The sequence below is a fragment of the Rhinopithecus bieti genome, unplaced genomic scaffold (genome assembly GCF_001698545.2).
Source record: "Rhinopithecus bieti isolate Rb0 unplaced genomic scaffold, ASM169854v2 scaffold_7509, whole genome shotgun sequence".
NCBI lineage: Eukaryota > Metazoa > Chordata > Mammalia > Primates > Cercopithecidae > Rhinopithecus > Rhinopithecus bieti.
The window spans coordinates 308146-320175 of NW_016805750.1; the positions used below are offsets into that span (position 1 = coordinate 308146).

Here is a 12030-nt window from a genome sequence, read left to right on the forward strand (position 1 = left end):
CGGCTAATTTTTATATTTTTAGTAGGGATGGGGTTTCACCATGTTGGTCTGGTTGCTCTTGAACTCCTTACCTCCAGTGATCCGCCTGCCTCAGTCTTCCAAAGTGCTGAGATTATAGGTGTGAACCACCACGCATGGCCAAAAAATTGAGGTAAAATCTTCCCATATAATTTACCATCTATACTATTTTTAAGTGTACAGTTTAGTGCTCATAAATATTTATAAGGAGGGTAATGATTTGAAGAGAAATTCAGTACTCCCAGGCCCTCTGTGTCCCTGCTGACTGAGACAGGATCTGAAGCAAGGCTTGAATCTCTCTGGGATCAGTTTTCTTGTCAATAGAGTTGAGATGCACTTGTTCCTCTGCTTCCTCCTGGGGGCACAAAGGAATTACTGGCCTGGAGAGACTTGGAAACACACAAGGAGCGGTGCTGATGAGAGGAGCTAGTTTAGAATCAGGCAGAGACAGAACAAAGAAGGATCTTTCCCCGGGGTAGAGGGAGAGTGGCGGAACGACAATGGGGAGTGCGGGGGGAACATTCTTTCCAAATGTTCACAAGAGACTGAAAATAGACTCAGTCCATTCATCTCCTTTATGAAAACCCTACAATGTCAATGGGATGATTTCTATGAGTAAAAATTAGGAAAGCTAAGAGATTCAGTATTGGTCAAGGCTTATCAGCAGTCTTAATTGCTTTAGTTTTAGTCAACAGACATCATCTTCTTGTATAAGGCAATGCTTTTGTCCTGGTGACTGGCAGGCCTGGTCCACTAAGTGCCTTACCAAAGCAAGCTGGGCCCCTTGGTCATTAACACTGCAAACATCCACACGTTCCCTCCAATGCTCCCTTGCAATCCTGCTAAAAATAAAATCGTCTTTTAATAACCTCCACAGCCCGCCACTGTCTCCTCTCTTTTGAATGTTCACTGAGGACCCCAGTAAGAAATGGAAATTACCTCGAATGCTCTCTCCTCTGCCTTGACAGTGCTGCGGCCGGCCGCACAGTCTGCTGGGGGAAGGGCAGTGTTGATCAGAAAGCGAGCTCCTTGACTGACGTTATCTCCTCCTGGGCAGAAACCAATTTCAGCAAGAACTTTGTAATTTGGAATTCAAGGATATAAGATGCATTCAGAGAACCATTTTCCCCCTACAAGTTACAGGTCTGTCATTTAAGAGGTTTAATATCACAAAAAGGGCCTGCTTCTGCCTTTTTTTTTAAATTTTAAAAAATGCCACACTGATGCTCTCAGAACAGAGGCTTAGGAATGAGAAGAATGGCCTGTACTTCAAACAAACCCATTGTTCCTTACTAGAGGCAGAAGAATAATGTCAGACAAAAATAGTTATTTATTCAGCAAGCTCTTGAAGTGCTCAGGCAGACTGGTGGACCTCAATGCCTGGCATATAGCAGGTGTTCAATAACTATGTGAAGGAAGGAAGAAGGGGAGGGAAGGAGGCAGGGAAGAAGAAATACATGTGTGGTAGGAATTCCAAGACATAGTACATTATTTTATCCAAACACAAACACATCTAACAATGCACAGTATTTAATCAAGATCTTCCCATGATGCACTGGGGCAAGGCAATCATGTGGGAGGAGGGGGCCCAGACAGCAAATGTCTAGAATGAGAAGAACTGGGCCACAGGCCAGGCTCTCAAGTCAGAGTCATGCTGAAACCTACTCCCTTTCTTACCAGTTGTATGACAATAGGCAACCTGCTTTATCTCTCTGAGCCTTGGTTTCTTCATTTAGAAAACAGAGCTTATGCCTATTTTGGAAGACATTGTTAGTTCACTCGAGACCCAGTCAAATGCAGTGGCTCATGCCTGTAATCCCAGCACTATGGGAGGCTGAGGTGGGAGGATCACTTGAGGCCAGGAGTCTGAGACTCACCTGGGCAACAAAGTGAGACCCCACTGCTACAAAAAATTAGCCAGTTGTAGTGGAGTGCACCTGTGGTTCCAGTTTCTCAGGAGGCTGAGGCAGAAATATTGCTGGAGCCTGGGAGGTCGAGGCTGCAGTGAGCTGTGACAGCACCACCGCTCCCCAGCCTGGGAGATAGAGTGGGATTGTTGCAAAAAAAAAAAAAAAAAAAAAAAAAAAAAAAAAAAAAGGCCCATTCCTAGCCCCCTTTCTTTCTTGTCTTTCTCAGTTTTAAAGAGCAGAATACTCAGTGCAGCATTTCCAAGTGTGATGCTGGGGGAAGTTGGCCATGGGGCTTAGGAGAAAGCTAGCACCTTCTTGGTAAAGGGAAGATGTTGGTTTGATCTCCTGAAAAGCAAGGCTTCTGAGAGCAGAGGCCACATCTTCTTCTCCCATGGGACCCCAACTTGCCAAACCCAGGGGTGCTCGTGGAACACTCAACTTGAAATCAGGCATGACCGGACCTGCATTGAGCTGTGTGTGTGTTTCACTCACCTTTGAATACAAAGGCCAAAAAAATTATTTGTGGTTGGCTTTGGAGAGGTTGTCAGGAAGAGCTGTAAGAAAGTGATGATCCAGAGCAAGGAAAACAATGGACGAAATAAAAAGGCAGCCTGCAGATAGGGAAAACATATCTACAAAATATCACATAAGAGGTTCATATGCAAGATTTGTTAAAAACTCATGCAACTCTGCCGGCATGGTGGCTCACACCTGTAATCCCAGCACTTTGGGAGGCCGGGGCGGGTGAATCATGAGGTCAGGAGTTTGAGACCAGCCTGGCCAACATGGTAAAACCCCGTCTCTACTAAAAATAGAAAAAATTAGCTGGGCATAGTCACAGGTGCCTGTAATCCCAGATACTTGGGAGACTGACGCACAATTGCTTGAACCCAGGAGGCGGGGGTTGCAGTGAGCTGAGATGGCATCACTGTACTCTAGCCCAGGCAACAGAGTGAGACTCCATCTCAAAAACAAAAAACAAAAAACAAAAAACAAAAAAACCCCACAAAAAACCTCATACAACTCAATAGCAAGAAAACATATAACTCAATTAACAAATGTGCAAATGACTTGAATAGGCATTTCTCCAAAGATGAAATGAAAATGACCCACATCATTAGGAAAAAGCAAATCGAAACCACTATGAGAAAACACCTCCCACCTGTCAGGGTGGCTACAACAAAAAAAACAATGATAACAAGTGGTGGTGAGGGTGGGGAGAAAGGGAACCCTTGTACACTGTTGATAGGAGTGCCGAGTGGCGAAGCAATTATGGAAAACAGCATGAAGGCCTCAAACAAAATTAAAAATAGCAATACCATCTGACCCAGCAGTCCCTCTTCTGAGTACACACTCAAAGGAGATGAAATCACCACCTCGTCAAGGCATCTGCACTCCCATGCTCACTGCGGCATTTCACAGCAGCCAAGGTACAGACACGCCCTAGGGGTCTATCAATGGACAAATGAATAGAGAAACCATGGTGTGTGTACAAAACAAAATGTTACTCAGCCTCAAAAAAGACGGAGATCCTGCCACTTGCCACAACATGGATAGGCTTAGAGGACATCATAATAAGTGAAATAAGTCAGACACAGAAAGATAAATACTGCATAATCTCACTTATATGTGAAATCTTAAAGGTCAAACATATATATATATATATATATATAGAGAGAGAGAGAGAGAGAGAGAGAGACAGACAGACAGAGAGAGAGACAGAGAGAGAGAAAAAGAGAGAGAGAGAGAATAAAACAGTGGTTAGCAGGGTTGGGGTAGGGGAGCAGGAGGAAACAGAGACATAGGTCAAAGGCTCCCACATTGTAAATATGCGAGATGAACGCATCTAAAGATGGAATGCACAGCAGGAGGGCTGTGGCTGATAACAGTGGATCCTCTTCTTTACTAAATGAGAAGATTATAACTGCTCTTGCCACAGGGAGAGGGGGATGCCTTAAAAAAAATAAAATGATTATTGACAAAGTGCTAAATAATGAGAGTGAAGGAAATCTGGTGATTAAGTTTGCAAAGAGGGGAAATAAAACAATTTGGCCGGCACTACACCATAGCACAATAACGTGTTTAAAATATAAAACACAATAAAACTGGGTCAGATGTATTTATTTTTTGTTGTTTTGTTTTTAATTTTAAATTCAGTCACTCTCTTAAGGGCCCGTGGGCACGTGCTCATGATGAAAAATACATTCCAGTTTTTACAGCTGCCATAAGACCGCATAAGAGCAGTGGGTAATTTCAAGTGACTTCTCCTAAACTACATCTGGGGCCTTTGGCTCTGTGTTTCGTGAAGTCTTGCAGGAGTCTTGATGATAAAACCCACATCTGTGGACAATTCCTTCTCTGGGTCCCCTGCTAGGATAGAGCTTACTCCAGCCCTTGATGGCAGTCCACTCTCCAAGCTGCCATTCCTTTACCCAGGACACTCACAGATAATCTCTAACCTACACCTTGGGTGAGACATGTCTTGGGCTAAACTGCGAGTTATTATTCAGAACCCCAGGACGGAGAGCTCTTCACAATACAAATGTGAGGGCCTTCCTTCCTTCCTTCTTTCCTTCCTTCATTCCTCCCTCCCTCCCTTCCTTCCTTCCTCACTCTGTCACCTAGGCTGAGTGCAGTGGCAAGCTCATAGCTCACTGCAGCCTCAATCTTCTGGGCTGAAGTGATCCTCCCACTTCAGCCTCCTAAATAGCTAGGACTACAGGCATGCGCCATCATGCCCAGCAAATTTTTAAATCATTATTATTATTTGTAGAGACAGAGTCTTGCTATGTTGTCCAGGCTGATCTCAAACTCCTGACCTCAAGTGATCCTCCTGCTTCAGCCTGCCAAAGTGCTGGGATTACAGGTGTGAGCCACCATACCTGGCCTGATTTTTTTCTTTTAGTTAGCATCAGGTGTTCATTCTGGTCCCCAAAGTTCAGCAAATGTATAAATACTAAGCAGCAGTGTGCCCATGCCCCTCTCCCTGGTCAGCCTTTACAACACTGAACACATGTGCTATGCTCCCAAAAACTCCTCCTTAAGAATGGGAATATGCAAGGGAAACACAACACTAAACCTCTTTTGTTAGCATTCCTGTTAAATTTACACTTATTGCTCCAGTGAAAATTGTCTGAATGCAGAGAAAGTGCTTTAAACAGAGCAGATTGGTCAGCCTCTGGTCCCCTCTGGCTCCTACAAACTTTCCAGTCCTTTCACTTTGAAGCTGGGTCACTGCAGTGAGGTGTGTGTTATTGTTCTGAAGAATCCAGTTGCATTTCATCACAGAACTTTCATAAGAATCCATTTATCAAATCATTCCTTGGAAAACTGGAGTGGCACAGATCAAGCCAACTGAGGAGCTGCGTGATATTTTAAGTCCCGATGTCAGTGCTGCCCAAATACAAACTAGATTATCAAGTGCTTTTCAAGAACACTTTAATGCCTTGTTCTCATAAACTCTGACAGTCTGACAATTAGGATTACAATGAGCCATTTGTAGGAACTGCATAAGGGCCTGGAAGTTACAGCCCTTTCAGAAAGCACTCCTGCCAGCCCTCCCACCAGGAGTCAGGGGTGGCCCAGGATGTGCATGTCACCTGGGCTCTGGAAGCTCACTGTGGTACCCTGTCTGCAGCAGACATCTGTGGGGGCCCCACTTGCACTCCCTTGGTTCCTGGCATCTGTGTTTCTGCTGACTAGAGGGCCAACAGCCCGACTGCACTTCTTTTCCTGCAGGCTTGCTTCTGCCCCTGGAATCTACTCTGCCCATAGATGTGGCAGGCCAGAAATGCCAGGGAATTCGGCTCTCCAGGAGGGACCCTCAGCCAACGGCTGACAGAAGCTAACGAGGTGTGTCCCAGCTCTCTCATTCATTCGTGGGTAACACTGAGTCCTGACTGTAAGTTCCCCCAGAGTTCCCAGCAAGGCTAACTCCAGTGACCCCTGGGTGACTGGGTGGTTACTCACGTTCTGCTGATGTCTTCCCCTCCATGCCTCGCTTCCACACTTCCCTATCTGTGCTTCCTGGGTTCACTTCCCAAATAAACCACTTGCACTCACATCTGGGCCTCGGGGTCGGCTTCCAGGGGAACCCCAGTCTAAGACATCGCTATCCTTGCTGGGATTTAAGATGCAGTGCACATCTCCCAGGCTAGGGAGGGAACACCCAAAGCCACCGCTCTCCCAGAGGCTCTGTCCCAGCTGGGACCATTACGAATGTACATCACTTGACCCTAGATGTGAAATCAAGAGCTGGAAGAAGCCATCACAGCAGACACAGCAGTGGCCACCCCATGAGTTTCCAGAAGCTCTCGCGCATGCTCCAAGGACTGGAGTTGAACAAATGGGAGGAGGAAGAATGAATTGTTTTCCTGCTGTGTCTCTTTCTACAAGCAGCTTTCCACTGGCTGTTACCCCTCTTGTCATATTCTGTAGGCTTAGAGAGAAAATCACAAGGTAAGAGAGAGCATCTTGCAATCATAGAGCTGTGAGCCGTGACGAAAATGTCAAGTTCCTGTGAGCCTGCGTGTGAGAATAAAGGAAACTTGCATCTTTGTTGCTGACAGAAACACCAGTTCTGCTAGCAGAGGCCTCCCCAGGAAATTCAGTGTCTGTAATTCTCTTATTGTGAGAAGATAAATAGCATTCTTATTCTGTGAATTTGAACCCATCAAAGTTTTGTATTTGAGAATGCTACATTCATGTCCATCCAAGGAGCATTCCCTGACTCTCCACGGTAGGGCTGGCCTGTGCTGAGAGTGGGACACAGGGAAAGAACACACAGTCCCAGCCTCTTCAGCAGCAAACAGAAGAGAGACACACACCAAGACACAATGGCGTGAAATGACATTCACCACAGCGAAAAAGCAATGGGCCGGCTGAGGCAGGAGAATGGCGTGAACCCGGGAGGCGGAGCTTGCAGTGAGCTGAGATCCGGCCACTGCACTCCAGCCTGGGGACAGAGCGAGACTCCGTCTCAAAAAAAAAAAAAAAAAAAAGCAATGGGCCATGAAATATGGGGCACTGATTCAGTCACTGAAATCGGGGAGGTTCCAGAAGCAAGTGACATCGATGCTGAGTGTTGAGGGTGAACTGTTAGCAGAAGAAGGGGCATGAGCAGAGAGCATTCCAGGCACCATGAAAAAGGCAGAGAAGCAAGAAAAAGAGCTCAGGGTTTAAAGAGCATCATCTTATTCCAAATAACTGAGAAAATATTGCTGTTCATGCAAGTGCAAATGATGTGGCTATGTCAACGTAAGTATGTTCACATTTAACAATGCTTTCTTTTTTGTATTAAGTAAAATACAGGACTCTGAGACAACCCTGAGGCTCCATCCTTAAGCTTCAAGTGAGCCTCCCCAGAGCTGAGAGCTGCAGTGCACAGGAAGTAGGGATGCCATGTGGAGGTGAGGGGTGGAGGAGGAAGTGAAGGGTGGGAGCAGGCAAGGGAGGGCAGAGGTGAGGGGTGTGGTGAGTTGCGGAGTGTGAGAGGTGATGCAGGGAGCAGTGAGAGATGGAAATAGAAGGAGGGTGGGGATGACCTATTTATGTTTTCTTAATGCAATTGGTTTGGGGACCATCACAAAACATGCAACTTGTCAGATTGCCCAAGGCCCTCCAGCTCTCTCGCTCTCTTTCTCCCCTCTTCATGTAACATGCACACAGACATTCACCACATGGAGCTATGTCCCTGGATGACCAACCAAATGGACTGTCTAGGGCCTGTCATTACATTTCCATGACTGCCTTTAAATCACTTTGTCCTGGTTTCAGAACCAAGGCGGTAACCTCCCAACCCAATTTCCTTGAATCTTACTAAGGTGATGATGAATTAGTGTTGATAGTAAATAAAGTCAGAGCTTTGAGACATTACTGAAGAAGACACGAGAAAATAAAAACAATACAATTAATTAGCTCCAAGTCAGCATAATTTCCTACCTAAAATAATAAAGAGGCTTTAAAGAAAATAACCACTAAAGCCTCTCTTTGTGCCAAAAAGTCCACAGAGCCTTATCGTCTCACAAAGGCCCCTCCAAAAGTCATCAACCTTATTCCCATTTTGGAGAGACCTCAGCCTCTGGCATTGCTGCAAGAAAAGTATGACTGCCCCAAAGGACTGAGGCATTCAGATTTCATGAAAAACATCTGTTTGCCCTTTATGGCTGGTTTTACAGAAGATGGAGATGTTAGTAAATATTCCATTTTTTAAAAAATGACAGTAATTTTAGTGACTTTGTCCCTCAGTAACACATGAAAACTGAATAGATGATGCAAATGTTGAAAAGATAAACATCAGTATTTACATAAGGAGCATTAGTCAACAAGTTGAGTGGAGCACAGAGGGGATTCTTATAAAAAGAGACTGTCCTGAGCCTCAAAACACTTTCAGTATTTGTGGAGACAAAAGTCACAACAAAGAACACAGAATCTCACATGGCGTCACGCGGGGTGGACTGGAAAATGGTGGGAACCCACATGTTCTCCAGAAGGAGCAAGGCATGTATACATAGAGCACTTTACAGTTTACAGATGACTTTCATTTTTCACAATCACATGTAACCCCCCACAACAAGCAGGCAAGCAGTCTTCTGTTCTACACAAAGCTAAGAGGGGCCCAAGGCTGTGCAGCAATTCTGGAACTTGAAACCGAAGTCTTCTAGGTCCAGCCCTGGGCCCTTTCTCCAGAAACTCTGCAACAGGCCTCCAGGGTAACAACACTCTGCCCTCACCACTAGGCACAGTGAACGTCTTTAAAGGATGGATGAGCACTCAGAAGAATGAACGAGTGAACCCTGCCTCTGCGGGCCTCTGGCTCACTCCCCTCTGCTCATTCTCTAATCCCTAAAACTCCAGGTTTTCCACTATTCAGTGGCCACGGGAAGACTCGAGGTTTTTCATATTTTATGCATACCGCTCCTCAGAGGGTCGCTTTCTAAGAGAAGCACTGAGCATTGCAGAGAAAAATCTTTCTAATCAGGAATAAAGGGCTTTCAAGGTCCGAGGCTGAAATCTGCATTGTGAATGTTCAGAAATGAAATGCATGTTTCATTTGCATCTTTTGAAAAGGTCTGTGAGGATGCATTTTGCCTAGGTTTAAATGGAAAATACCTTCAGACTTTAATATATACAAAATAAGATGAATTAGTTTTTCTTTGATGAAACTTGAATCATTCAGCTTTTGGAACCCAACTTAGCACTTCCATTTTGTTCTCTTCTATACACACACACACACACACATACTTGTGTGCTTACATATGCATGCATACACAGTCACATCTGCATGCATCACACACATTCACATGCACACCTACACACCTGCACATAGGTGCACTCACACTTCAGACTTCTCATGCACAGACTGATTTAGTTAACACAGAAGAGTAGAAGGAATCAGTATTGGTCTGTACCACCTGCTGTGTTTGAATATTCAACTATCTAATTCCAACTCTTAATGTACTTCTCCTTTGCTATTCTGCTGATGTTTCACTTCTAGAGACTCCACTCTGCTGAATCATTGTACCACAGAATTCTGAGTTAGGGCAGCTTAAGGCCACCTGAGGCTACTTTACCCCTAAAGCATGAATCCTCTCCCAACAGTCAGACCAAGAAGTTCAGACTCTTTGGGATGCATCCAGGAATAGAGAACTTGTGCCCTGCTGAAGAAGTTCATTCTTTTACTCATGTCTCTTGACTGCAAAGCTTACCAGGTCATAAAGTTCAAGTCCTGTTTCTGCTTCTGCCCTGTGGATTACCATGGACACATCAGTTTCTGTTCTAAGTCCCAGGTTTTGCAAGAGGGTATTGGAACAACTGATCTTCAAGGTCCAACTAAAATGTTTTAATAATGCAGACACTTAAAATATCCTGCCTTATTTGGAGCCCAAAATCTCCTTCCTTACAGTGTCCACCCCCTGGTCCAAGCTCTGACCTCTGGGATTATACCTTCATCCTTGTGCAAGTGAGTGATGGCTGCACCATTTCCTCCAGGTGGGACTCCCCGGATCTCTCCAGGGAGCTCTGTCCCGGGTACCTCTTGTGCCTGCCTCCCATCATTGTGATCCACCTTTCACTCCAGCTGTTGCTGTGGCAACCAGCTTGTGAGAGTACAGCTCAACAGCTCCTCATCTCAGCTGCACTGTATTCCTCCCACCTTCTGCTCTAGAAGTAGCTCACGTTCTGATGCCCCATTGCGGAGCTTGCAGGCCAGCCTGGACTAGAGGGACCAAACATCTCGGTGTTTTCAGGATTGAGGGGATTTTTGGGTTGCAGCAGTGTTTTTAGTTTGAAAATCAGGACAGTACCTGGTCAAGCGGGACAAGCTGGTTGCCCCAGCATGGGTTTAGGAGGGCTTTAACATCCATGGAATGACCCTCAGCAATGGGGGGCTCCAGGAGTTGGTGGCTGAACGCTCCCCTCCTCCTGCCCTGGACAGACTTGGTGGGTGCATTCTATACATACAGCTCCTCAGAGGGTCATGGAAGCATGTGGTCCCATTGCCCACAGTGGTGATTAATTTGATAACTCCCCAATTAGAAAAGGCTTTTCCTCCTATCTTGTTTTGTGCTCCTCAGTATCCCCATGTCTGTTTTCTGGAATAGGATCTCACAATGAATGAATTACACACAAGTTCAGCTTTGGGTCTAGCTTTGGGAGGGGATTCCAGGCTCTGGCAGGCACCTGGGAAATTTGGATAATGAAAATGTCACAGGGTTGCACATTTTGGATGCTGGACTTCTCATCCTAAGGTCCAGATGGCATTCTTCTATTGTGAATACCACCAGAAAGGGTCTTGGTTTCTTGACAGCTTCTCAGTATTCTTGCTTGCACATCAAGACAGCCAGGTTACTGCAGAAAAATCATTTCTGTAGTTGTTGGTTCATTTCCTCAAAATATGGGATTTGGGGGCTACGTCTGAGAACCACACAGGGGATCTTGCCTCTGATCAAAATAAAATCAAAACACTTCCTGTGGTGACAGAGCAGGCATTTTATTTCCTGACAATATTTCTCCCATCTGATTCAATTTCAGCAAAGCAAATTTAAGTAGATGCATGTGAAAGAATTGAGAACCGAGAGTTACCTGACTTGTGTTCCTCAGTAACAAACAAACAAACTGAAATATGTTTAACAGAAGAGGGGGAGAAGCCCACTTACACATATTCTGAGTCAAGTCGAGCTTTTCTGGGGGCAGGATGAGGAAACAAGGTGACTGAGTATTTCTCCAGTACTCATCACTGCGGCTTCTGCAGCACTTTACACATAACATCTTACTTAATTCCTTAGAATGACCCCAAGGTGACCTTTGCCCTTGTGACCCCATTTTATGGCTGGAGAAACTGAGAGTCAGGAAGATGAGGGAATTTCACCTACATCACATAACTAGTCATCTGTAGACTGGGGGTCAAATCTGGGCAGTTCCAGCTCCAAAGTCTATATCCCTAACCAGTGCACTGCCTGGCCTCTCTAGAGAGGTAGAGTCCAGACAGGGTCAGGGAGCCCCTTTGGAGCATGGTATCATCTCCCCCTCACCATGCCTGCCCCTCTGTGTCATTACTTGAGCTCTTTCCTCTATGGAGAATTCCTTTCCTACCCAACCCCGCCACCCCTACCCCACTCCCCTGCCCCACAGCTCCGGCTATGAAAACTCTGCCAGTCCCTCTCGGCCCAGATCATGCCCCACCTCCTGAAGCTTCTTCAGCTACGTGCTGCGCAGCATCCCTCCCTCCACTGAATTCCCACAGTTGTTCACTATTGATGCTATGTAAATGCACACATCAAATACTTAATGAACACTTACTATGCACCAGGTTCTACACTAAGCATTTTACACACATTATCTCTACATCAACTCTATCTCAAGTTACTATTATCTTTCCTATTTCATAACTGAGGAAAACACCATCCAGAGAAGTTAAATATGATGGGGCCCACTCTTTCACTCCCTTCCAGACTCCAGGCTGGAGAAAGGAGTGTCCACAGTGACACAGGTCACCAGTGCAGCTGGCTGGCCAGAGGTGTTGCAGCACAGTAAGTTTTCACATCAGTCTTGATTGCCAAAGCTTTTTCCTGGCCCCTTGGTACTGCAAACTTTCCTCCTGGAT

At 45.5% G+C, this 12030-nt stretch overlaps 1 long non-coding RNA gene across 1 annotated transcript; it reads right to left on the reverse strand.

The window, feature by feature from the left end:
* Window positions 1-234: 234 nt before the first annotated feature.
* LOC108530595 (uncharacterized) lies at window positions 235-9946 on the reverse strand. Its single transcript, XR_001885890.1, has 4 exons — window positions 9873-9946; window positions 958-1067; window positions 785-860; window positions 235-373 (listed from the first exon to the last, which is right to left on the reverse strand). It is a non-coding gene; the product is annotated as an uncharacterized LOC108530595 (long non-coding RNA).
* Window positions 9947-12030: the final 2084 nt, after the last annotated feature.